This window comes from Diachasmimorpha longicaudata, chromosome 12 (assembly GCF_034640455.1).
Source record: "Diachasmimorpha longicaudata isolate KC_UGA_2023 chromosome 12, iyDiaLong2, whole genome shotgun sequence".
NCBI classification, from domain to species: domain Eukaryota; kingdom Metazoa; phylum Arthropoda; class Insecta; order Hymenoptera; family Braconidae; genus Diachasmimorpha; species Diachasmimorpha longicaudata.
The window spans coordinates 6,077,701-6,089,993 of NC_087236.1; the positions used below are offsets into that span (position 1 = coordinate 6,077,701).

Consider the following 12,293-nt stretch of genomic DNA (forward strand, 5'->3'; position numbering starts at 1 on the left):
GCCCTTTTATTTCCCCAATGCCTTTGGCCAGCAGTCAGAGTGAGGGTGGAATATCCTCCGAATTTCGTTGTCACTGGAGTCGGGGACATGTGGAGCTGACAGCTGGGGCACATCTCCAATTTCCATTCGATTTCAATTCAATTTTCGGGCGCGATCTTACGAGCGAGCGCTGGATATATTCGCTGGACTCGAAATCCCCAATTTTTATAAATTATTATCGAGATAAAAAATTACGCAACTCATCTGGAATAAATACCGACGATATGCCGAATGATAATTCATCACAATAAGGGTGTTATGACAATGAAAACATCCCCCATCGTCTTCCCCCAAAATTTCAGACGAATTTCCTCGCGATTTGATTTTCCATCCCCATAAATGGGCTGTCACCCCGCGGTCCCGCTGGTCGCGACCATTTAAAGGTAAATAAACCAAGAATATTCACTCCTCCCCAACCCCAAGAGCCGAACAACCCCCAACCCTCCCTTCAATAAAATCGTCCGAATCACTACCCCTTCACTGAGCACTGCCCTTTTTATTTCCCCACGTTCCGGACGGCTGTGCCACTTGGGGAGGGTGACAATGTTTCCCGGTGAAACTCAGTGGTCCCCGGGGATGCTCGACGGGTCCCCGCAGTGAGTGGCCCCACCCCAATTCGTTGATCACAGTGTTTTCACAACACAACCATTACTCCGTAAATTTTTACAATCCACTCGTTCTCCGGAGGACTAAGTGGTCGCATTTGGAAGTGCTCGTTAGGGTATTCCCCAGGGGTTGTCGAGAGTTCAGGGGTAAATTGTTTTTTAAAAACTTGTCACAACCCCAGAGACGATTCTTCGGGGATTCAATGGTGAGTAATTGTCCCTTTTTATCGAGCACTCGAGGGGAGGGAAAATTGCTGAATTCTTCGTGAATTTTCCTCATTTCGAGATGAGCATTTCCCTCGTCATTTCCCCGGCTTTTGTCACGCTGGGTAATCTACCGCTGGTTGAAAAGCCATTCTCAACTGCGGCATTCACCAGGCGCTCGTTGTTCGACTCGGAATGGCTCCAAATTTTTGAAATTATTTTCTGTCAAATGCCAAAGGTCAGGGAAAATTAAGAAAAGCGATGGGAAAATTTCCGCGCCCGGGTGCTGTGTGGAAATATATTTCTGGAGACATCCCCCACCCCTACATCGTATTTATGACGAATAAATCCCGCCGTCGTATCGCAAAAAAACGTAATTACCCCATTCACATTCCGCGAAAGCCCATCTTATCCCTCTGACAATCAATAATCCCGATGATAAACAGCTCTCCCGTCTGATCAATAATGAATTCTCCTGCCGTGTCAACGTCGAATCGCAGAAAGACGAGGGAATGAAAAAAAGGTCATCAAACAGTCGAGGAAAAAAATGTTCGTGCGCAACCTGGGCTACAACTCTCAATAATTCAAATGGTAATAACCTGGATTATTACCCTGCCGTCATCAGCTCGGGCGCACATCACATGAAAAAACGCACGTCAATATCATCGAACATGACTGAATCTACTTAACATTGACGTCTGCCAACGTCATATGTTCCCTTCCACCAACGAAAATTTTCCAGATTTTTAAAAATTATTCTGAACCGCCAAAAAGCTCTCAAATAATCTCCAAAAGATTCCTCCCACCAATTAATTTAATTTAATTAATTTTACTGGACATATGCTTCGGCGGAGGGTTATAGAAAACTTCTGAAACATTTTCAAGTCCAAATACTTCAGTTAGACGACAAATTTTTAATTGAAAAACGTCTGAACTTCTCCGGAATCGTCGTCTGACCCTGACGGCCCGAAACCACTAGTGATTTCCTCCCTTGCGGCTGTCCCGTTACGACGGCGGTTAATAATGCGTCGGCGAATGCAGATGGATCCATCGAAGTGAATAGAAATGACTGCCGAAGGCGACGAAGGTGAAGAGAGTCGGTAACATCATCAATACTTGGAGCTACCACATTCCAATGAATAATTGTCAAAGCCCGGGCTGGGCCAAGGCCGCCCAATTGGCCCAAAGTAGTTTCACGCCGCTGATACCACGACCATTAACGTTTAATGCCATCTTAAATGCGGTTCAGTGGCCGCACTGTACTTCGACGAATTTGATAATTGTTGGACACCACTGGTGTCTGACCATCGGACGATACCGAAAATTGAAGAGGGTTAAATGGTGAGATTCAAGAGTCAGCTTGATGATAATTCATGGATGGATATACACACACACACATACAACCGCCAAAGCGGATAATTATGATGACTAACGTTGAGAAGTATTTCCTCACTGTCGAGTGTGAGGGGATTGCAAGCACGAGGGAAATTGGAATGAGATCAATTTCCTCAATCGGAAATTGTCGGCGTCGCGGGGGTGGAGGGGGTGTGGTAAGCACGACCATTTTGCCATTTTTTACGAGGTGGTGAGGGGTGAAATGGTTCGGTATTTTTTTGTGGGACATTTTAAAAGCTTGTGGGAGGAGGGAAGAGCTTTCGAAGAGCCGGAAGAGGTATTCACGACCTTCGGAAGACAATTAAGAACCGAAATGTCGTGAATGAGACAATTTGACGGTCGAAAAAATTCCCGAATAAAAAAAAAGCTCTCTAGAGCTTCTAAATTTATTTCTGAAAGGGTTCGTCCCCTGAAGATCTTCGAGAATCCCGAAAAAGCTCTTCAGAATATTTTTCCGAGCATTTCCCCCACTGTTCTCCCCAAAAATGAATTTTTACCAAATTAAACAGACACCAAAGCACAAAAAAAATAAATAAAAAGCTCAGAATCTTCCGGCACGAAACCGGAAGCCCCCGGCGAATGTTTTATGATGGGAGATCACAGGGTCGCTGATAAAGGCGGTTATAAAGAAGTGAAAAAAGGAGAATTGTAAAAAGCCTTCAATGAGAAAGGAGAAAAAAAAATGTGAAATTTGCAAGCCAAAGCACGCCAACCGCGTTACGCATATAATCGTCACGTGGCCTCGAGGGGGGCTAGAGTGCTGCTAGACGATGTTTTTCAGGGGAAAAACGAGGAGTGAGGGGTGCGCCATGTTGTCTGGCTATCCCGCATTGCGCCAGTGAACTCAATGAAAGCTCCGGATAACATTCTCGCTCTCTCTCTTTCTCTCGCTCACACTTGTAGTGCCCCTTCGCTTCCGGTCTCCGTAAACCAGAATAATACCCGGACGCGCCGTATTTGTTCCAGGGGGAGAGGGGGGACGATATCGGAATCGGTGCGATTTTCTTCCGAAGACGAGGTCTTTCTTCCTGACCCAACTACAAACGAGATTTAGATAAAAATATTTTTCCAGCGCAAGCTCACTCCAGCCCTTATTCCGAGGCACCTCATGAGGTTCCTCCAGGTGAACGACTGTGCTTTCAATTTTTTTTTTGAAAATTTGGGGGTTAATGCGGTTTGAACCGCAGGGTGTGGGAGAAAATAAGGGGGAAATGGTGGAGAAAGTTAAGGGACACAATCTCATCTACAAAATAATTTTAATTAATGAGGAAAGGGGCAATTAATTTCGCCTTTTTTTAGTCTGAATGAGTGCCCCGAGCCCTGATTCCTCGTCGTGTGAACCAGTTTCTGAATTCACCTTTCGGTTCAGAGGAGCGAATTGTACGTGTCCTACTCTTGAACTTCCGAACACTAGTTTCCGTTTTTTACTGGCACAGAAAGCCCTTCAAACGTTGCCCTGCAATTACTACTCGGGTCATGAATTCCGCTGATTTGCAAGCGTTTAGAGGAATCTGAGCTCGTGCAACATTTAATGTCACGACTGGAATTAATAGACGGATCGATAGGGAAGTAGTTTGAACGAATTGAGGGAAATGTCAAGTCGTTATTGATCAGTTGACGGTTCGAAGAACTAGGAATTCATGTGGGGAACGTCAGGAGGAGGAATTTCTTTCAATTTAGTTTGAAATTAAGAACAATTTTCTGTGCCATTGAATGAGAAACCTGAGAAAGTCGAATTTCTCTGTCCTACATCACCCGTCTGTCTGTCACGAAATTACTACTGCAGATGAGCAATGAACTTGCAATTATGGATTTTATTTGCTACACGAGAGAGTGGAAATATTTTAAAAATTATTCTGAGTAAATTAATTAATTAAAATTTCTCAAAAATAAGGGAAAATCGTCAACCGGGAGATCTTCTACCCTTATTTATCAATTTTCATCCCACATTTACGTGAATTATTCTTCTGTGGGGTACATCGTCCCCGAGGAATGTCACAATCATAAATCTCTCGAGTGTTCCTCCCCCATCTGCTTCCAATGCACCTTAAATTCAGGGAATTGAAGAAAAATCCAATTCAATATCGATCATCAGAGTGAATCCTTCCACTTATTGGCAATCCCTTCTGACAACGCCATCTGTCCCCCTCCCATTCCATCATCGTCAAATCTCGTCATCCCCCGGTCTCCAGTACACGACAGTCAATGCCATTCTCTTCCCTCTTCCGCTCTATTTTGTCGGTAAATCCCGCCGATTCTCAAAAGATCCTGAGGAAATAGCATCACGCTCCGTCGACTACGTCTCTCATCCTCTGTTTCATCCGACAAGAGATCCCCTTTAACCGAGGGAAAATCAATTTGGCGACTCAAGAAAGGAGAAGAACTTCAGAAGAATCGTGGGTTGGTGGTACATGCGAGAGCTTTCGGTGGATAAGGAATTAGGCCGCTTTTCTTCCTTTATTTATCCAGGAGAACTTGGCCAACTGGAAACGGTATTTCCCCCAAAGTTTTTCAATTCTTTTAAACCCACAATGACCTAAATTAAAAATTATTCCGTCAACGTCTCCCCCTTTTCCAAATTTCCCTATCATAATGAGACGAATAACCACCCCCTCGAGAGGGAGAGAAATATTCAGGAGAAATTACGTTTTTTCCGTAATTCTGGAGCGAAATAACTCGTCGGGAATTTTACCGAATCACCAGGAAATTTTTCTGAAGGTTCGGTAATTTTTTAATCAACTGAATCTACTGTGAAAAATTACGATATTGTCGCGTCACGTTTTCCAGTCTATTCCGTAATTAATGAGCGAATATTTCTCGCTGTACCTCAGGCAGATGATTAACGATGTGGTAATTTGTCCTGCGGTGATATTTTTTTAAGGGCAGAGGAGCCAGGAAATATAAAAAATCGAAATTTCGTCCGGAAATCCGGACAAAAAATTCAACATCGACGGGAATTTCTGAGAAGCAAAAATCTATCACCTCCCCCTGACATTGAATTAGCACTAAATTACTGTACGTCTAGTCGTCGCGTGACGGTGAGTCCTGTACATGCAGACGCGACAGTTCAAAAAGCCATAATCCCTGACGATCGTGACTCAAAAATAGTGCACGTATCGATCCCACCGGTTGATTTACGGTTAAACAGTGTGGAATAGTTTCAAATAGACGGTAATTTTCTACTCGACGCTTTCTTCGTCTGGATCATTAGGGGAACAGCTCGAGGGGGAGGAAAGGAAAATAGTGATTTCATTTTTATTTTATTACTGGGGTTACTCGTGGTCATGTGGCGCGAGTGGGATAATCTTTGAGGATAATACGGAGTGAATGGCTACGAGAATGCAACGGACGTTGAATTGGCCGAATGCCGAGAGACATTAATTTTTTTTTTCTCCTCCGGTACTCCATCCCCATCTTCCTACCGCAGTTTTGTATCACATTAGGCTGGGGGCGGGGAATGGGGGGGGGAGAAGGAATGGACGATGCGCCTGGTCGTTTCCGAGATGATGCAAAAATTTTAATAGAAGTGACACATGAAATTTCAAGCTTCTGCGGGATTTTAAGGCAAAGGGGGAGTGACGTGGGGATTAGTGGAGTGTAAAGTTGTCAAGTTAGTGGATGTACTCGTGAGAGAGGTGAAGGAGCGAATACGGAGGTTGTTAAATAATTAAAGACGCCGCGGTAATTATTTTTGATGTTAATTGATTGAGCTGATCGAACATGAAGGAGAATTCTCGATGGGTTATTTCGGGGGGTTAATGGATGGAAATGCGGATGAAATTGTTCACTTGTGGGGTCTCCAAATGTGAGATGTTCGGGGGGAATTTAGTAATGAATTTGATGTTAATTAATTGACGCGGATTTTGGGAATGCAATTTTTTTAATGAATTCTTCGTCTACGAAGTGAATTTACTGGCGGTCTATTCTTCATCCGGAGTTATTTTTTGCATTCTTCATTGAGCATATTTCGGAGAAGTTTTGCAAGGGGACAGAGGCGAAATCAAAGTAATAAAACTTCAAGATCCATCCGCCTCCGGGGAATGCGAAACTTCGGCAGTCGGACAGGAAACGTAACATAAGACCGCTGATGCTCCTAATGATGTCATTCAGTGGTTTCGGGTACATTCTGTTTCCTTATGTCACTCGACCACATGTGAGGAGCGAGAATAAGGTCATCAACTGTGAGAAGTTTCGTGATTTCGACGGATCACTTCATTAAAATTAATGAGATTTGAAATTTACTTTTTATGCGATTAAATTGATATAAGTATTTCTCATAATTTATTGTAGTTGGACATTTTTTTATGTAGACAGAATATTTAAATATATATATGTATATATGTCTGTAGGTATAGGTATATATGCTGTGTTTTATGGTGTAATATTTTTTTTTCATAGAATTTTTCAACCAAAACTGAGGAACAAAATTCTGCATCTGGCGAATGTCGCTGTTCGCGTGATTCTGGAAACCAGAAATTTTTTTTTCCCCTCAGGAGAACCACCATAAACCAACTAGAGGATTATTAACAGGGGTAAGATTACTTTTACGATGTTCAGTCATAAAAATTTAATATCCAATTCGCGACACACGAGATGAAGAGATAGCGCTGGACGCTAGCGAATTCCCAACGTTGAAAAAAAATAATTGACACAATTTTGAGGGGAAAAAAATCCATGGGGAAGATGGTGAAACGATGGGGTATCAAAGTACCCCATAAATTCCGCGTAGTTGTGGATTCGAGGCTCGTAGCTACGCGAAACCCAGGGAATAGCGAGTCGGAGACTCCTCACTTTTTTGGCATAACGCGGTGGGGTATAACTCTCGCATGACGATCTCCAGTGCTTCCAGCACTTGGTTATGATCACTGCGGACTACTTATGGAATTCTATACACTACCCGACTCTTTCGCCTCTGACCTCGGCCGCCATTATTGCTTCTAGACGGGAATCGGATGTAACGAACGGTTATTGGCGATTCGCCAAATTTGGATATCTTCTGAGAACCTCCGGACTCAGATGGAAATGATTGCGAGAGTTTTATTGGAGGGGGCAATCAAAAAGGAAATCGAGGTCATTAGTCTAGTGACAGTATTTCAATTTTTCCTTCCGAAGAGAAGCGGTCGAATTTAATTTTCAATTTTTTGGTGCATTGAGATAATTTTTTTTCTGGATTTCCGGGGGATAAAGTGATGGGATAAATTTTTTTTCTTCGAAATATTGATGTTGCCTAGCTCTACTCATCACTATTAACGATAATTTAATTTATTGATCGATCATTTCAATTTTCCAAAGCAAAAAAAAATTAAGTGATGAATTAAATTTTTTTTTGGTGGTTTTAATTGATTTAAAAATTCGTAAAATCCAATTAAATTCAAATAATGATGAATTAATTGGCGAATTGTGTAATTGTATTCGGGTGACAATTGTCTGAGAATCACTCCACAAATAATCATCCCCTGATGACTGGATTAAACCAGATCGTGAAGACAAAAAAAAATCACGTGAAAAAAATCCTCAGACTTTCGCTGATCCACAAAATGAATTTCTCATGCCTATTCATGTGGCCGTGTGACACATTTGCACCAGCTGGCAATGTGTATCACCCCGTTGAATCTACCTGCGAGTACCACCTGTCGTAATCCACTAATCCCCAGGGGGGAGCTACACATTTTTCCCGAAGCGTCACGGAATTCGTGTTTCCATTTGCCTTCAATTGAATTTTAAAAAACCGGGGAAAACCACCTCAACCTTCGCCCTACATATAATTCCAAAGTTATAACGCGGATGGTAGGGAATAAATACGGAGCGAGATATCGATTTTTCGCGTAAGAAATGAGAGAATGATAACGGGATGGAATGGGTAAGTAGGTCATAGGATCAAAAGCGAGTGAGAATTTTGTTCAACTCTGGAGTAATCTCATCCACAGTGGCTTCCTTAGGGCTGTCGGGCCGCCGGGGGTTTGAGGTGGTTGGGTAGTCGGGGGGTGGTGGCTCGTGAATTCATTATTTTCCGTTTCCTCCCCCCCCCCTGGCTCGCCCTGTTCAGGGACCTCTCACCCTGGGACGCCCTCCGTGATTGCCTTTACGTGCCGCCGACGGACGAAATTTTGAGAAAAAATTATTTGAGAGACGATGAAAAATGAAAGGGTTTTTTTTATTGGGGGTGAGCGAGGGAGGAAAAGGAAGGTATTGACGGAATGTGACTCATTAAAAAATGAAATTGTTCCCGGGGAATTTTCTTTTCTGTGGAAGAGACGAAAAAAATTGGGAAAAATCTGGGTCTTGGGTTGGGACTTTGGGGGGGTTGTTTTTGAATTTTTCCAACCCCCGGAGGATGCACCACTCGGTGTCTGGGGGAGAGCGAGGAGAATCACTGAATGAACGTGCTCTCTCATGTTGAATCCAGCCCACATAGAAAACACGGTATTTTATTCAGTCGAACTCTGGAATTTCAATTGAATGTGGATGCCTGGATCAATACTATTCAATTATGAAAGCTCGTCAATATTTTCCCTCGTATTTGCTGTACGTCTCCAGTATGAGCGCTTATTTTCCCACATTTCATTCACTCTTTCACTGAATAACACGATTTTTTTTATATCCGAGGAAAATTGGATTGTGAGGGGAGTAACGTATTTTCTTCAATATTTTACGTCTGTTGGAAGGGTCGAAGGGAAAAAATCCCCGGATTTCCCTTACTTTTAAAAATTTCCTGTTCTTTCCCCGTAATTTTACCTGCGGAAAATTCCAGGAACAGAAAATTTACGAGGAATAAAAATTCACAAAATCGTAAAATAAAATTCTACTCGGAGATGACTCGACTTATGTCAATTTCAGTTAATTTATCAATATAATTTTCTCGTCCCTGGCGACTGTAAGACGCCCCTGACACCGAGGTCACCTCTCTGCGTGTCATTATCCCTCACAATAGACAAAAATCCACCTTATCACAATAATCGAGAGGAGCTGCGATCCAGAGGGTGACCTTACTCGGTGGCGCAGTTACACTGGCCAAAAAAAAATCAACCAGAGCGCCCCGGGGGTTGCCTACACCTGTCGACAATCAGTACTAGTTCAATTTCGGTAAATTGCGAGGAGTGTTTGTTGATAACAGCATGAAGTTGTTTGGAGCGAAAAAAAAAACGAGGTGGAAAAAAAAGGTCAGCGAGTGGAGTTGATGTAAAGGGATGAGACGCCAGACGCGATCAGTCAGATGTGGAGTAAAATGGAGGATGGAGGGGTGAGGCGACGGCTTGCCAAGAGATGGAAAATAAAGAAAATGGTGGAAAAAAGTGGCGGAGTTAACCTGGCGCCGGTGGAAAGGGCGGAAAATTGTAGATGAGAATTGGATGCTACGTCTACTCAATCCAAGTGGTCCTCCAGAGGACACTTGGCTTGCACAACACTTTTGCATTTAAATAGTTCCCCTCATTTCATATTTAACATTTATAAAGACAATTTGTCACGTAATTTATCCCAAGAAAAATTGAAAAAACCCTTCAGATTCTCCCAAAAACAGCAGAAAAATCATCAGAATTTTTTTTCCTCCAGAAAATTCTTCAGATCTTTAAAAAAAAATAGGGAAAAGTCTTCAGAACATTATTTTTTTATTTGCAAACATTTTCGAGAGACTCCCCTGCAATATTTTGCAAAATAAAATCGAGAACATCCGATAAAAATATTGTCAAAGACCTCCTGTTAATTCTTTTAAAGATTTTGAAAAGATCTTGAGGAGAAAAACAATTTTGCCAACTCCCCTAGTCACATTACCCGACGGCGATGCTTCCACGTAGAATCTGGGTGAGTAAACCAATAAAATAACGTATCAAATGAGCGTGTATCAATTGGCGACAATTTTATTATCCCCATCTCGCCCTTTGAGAGAAACTCCGCCGGTGAGTTTGAGTTATGGAGGCTGCGTGTTGAGTACTAAGTGAAGAATTTATAACTCAGCACTGCGGGGAAAATCAAAACACTGAGTCCACCGCTGTACGCGGATAGTAAATCATCGTGTGCGGGTAAAATAAACAGCCCGAGATCGGTTGAAACACAGTCATATTTGTCAAATGATTTATTTCGGCTGCGCAGTGAATATTTATCGCGGTATCTTATTACGGCTATTCGCGGTTTATCCAGAGCTTATTAAATCGCATAGAGAGACTCATTAGGTGTTACACCCGCGATTTATCTATTGAACCTGTTTAATTGAGTAATTGTGAAGACGTGACGTCGAGAGCTGCGAGGAAAATTAACATAAATTGAAGTAACGGAGATGCGTCTGACCGAGTGTCTGTTTCTACTGAGCCTTCAAGACGTCTCATCGTCGGCAGTTTAATTGTATTTAATTTCGTATTTTTGACGGTGAACATGAATTAAGTTCACGAATAATTAAAACATAATCGAATTATATTTCAATAATCATTAACAGGCGGATAATTAATTATTTGGTTGAAAATATCAGTTCAAACCCGAAAAAAAAAAATTTTCTAAGCTCACAGGACCTTAAAATATAAACTACTAAAAAAAATGTATATAAAATATTATGTACATGATATATGTATCTATTTATATCAATAAAAAATTGAAAAATAATCACATGGGATGCGGAATTCAATTTTAATGAAATTTAATTAATTAAAAATGTTTGTAAAAGTCGACTGAAATTCCCTCATTTATTTAAACAGTAAAATGAACAATGGGAAACTAACTAGCGAGTACTAAATCAAAAATTTCTCCACCCTAGACCAATAAACCAGAATTTCACATGAGTGCATTAACTCTGAGGAGCTGCATAACCCATCGTAATGCCCATGAAGTGTGGGCGACTGGGAATTGGCATGTGTGCACTGGCGAAAGGGTTGGAAAAATTTTGGAAACATCCTAACAGCACCGCTGGGTGTGCTATAATATTACCGATGGTACAGACTCGTAAGTTTTGCAGGCCCCGTGTGCCTGGGGAAAATAGAACGTATATAGAGGTCCATCAATTTCCGCCATGCGGACATTTACGATGTGATCGTAAAACCCGCAGGGAGCGTGCTCGTAGGGGATAAAAAAAAAAGCCACGAGATATTCAGTTGCGCCCTGCTGAAGGGCTTGTGCAACTGCATAAGTGAGTGCATATAGCGAGTGCATTGTGATGAGTCGTGACATTAATTGGTTGGAAATAAATTTCCGTATTCGGTGAAGGGAAAATATCGGCGAAATCATTAATCATGACAACAAAATAGTCCAGGGGTGGGTGGGGTGGAAGGTTGTAATTTTATGGATTTTTGGGCTATCTCATTGGTTCGAGGAGCATTAACTTACATTTGAGGTTGTGGTAGTAATTGGGGATTTTTTAAGCGGTTAAATTAGTTTCTATTTTGGGGGTCGAGTAACGGAGCTTTCGTTCGGGGCATTTCAGTCGAGGAATAATTTATTATGAGTTTATTGTTCGAATTTTGCGAGGTAGAATTTTTAAGTTGAGAGCGAAGGGTTGAATATGCGATTTAAAAATTGTAATTTGGGGAATTGGGGGGCAGGAGGCTAATTATGAATTTTTCAAGGATAAAAAGTAGAAGGAAAAAGGTGGGGATCGAGTTTAGATATCGGATCGGAGCGAATTCGCCTTATGGAATAGTAAATACCGGCCGTGAACCCCAATTGGGGTTAAATGGACCCCAGAATCGAACCAGTCACTTGCAATAAAATTTTGCGAGCCACATTACCATCCGGAGACATTTAGATGTGCTTTAGTGTCGCCTGCGAAAGCAAAATGCTCATTCTCTTTGAGCGCTAGCCGGACTATTTTTGTTACTCCTTCCCTTCCCCTCCGGTGAATGTTTTAATAAGCTCGAGCTTTGATACATTTCACAACCACTAGGGGCATACGCGAATCAAAATTTCAGATGGAATTACAGAAGCTTCAGTGCAGACTGGAAATAATCCGAAATATTTTCGATGCCAGAAAATCTTGACAAAATGAAAATAATTAAAATATGATAGTGTCTAGCAGTGTTATTATAAATAATATAAATTTTCCGGTAGAGTAGAGATGGGAAGATGTAA

General features: G+C 41.8%; 2 protein-coding genes across 7 annotated transcripts in view; one reads left to right on the forward strand and one right to left on the reverse strand.

The window, feature by feature from the left end:
* Window positions 1-12,293, reverse strand: part of LOC135167799 (protein kinase C-binding protein NELL1-like) — a 42,988-nt gene that overhangs the window by 22,839 nt on the left and 7,856 nt on the right. The gene's annotated exons all lie outside the window — the stretch shown is intronic.
* The window catches only part of LOC135167826 (uncharacterized), a 132,493-nt gene continuing 125,919 nt past the window's right edge, over window positions 5,720-12,293 (forward strand). Inside the window, exons 1-2 of the mRNA XM_064131411.1 lie at window positions 5,720-5,924; window positions 6,642-6,775. The gene's annotated coding sequence lies outside the window, so the exon portion shown is untranslated. The remainder of the gene's footprint in view (window positions 5,925-6,641; window positions 6,776-12,293) is intronic.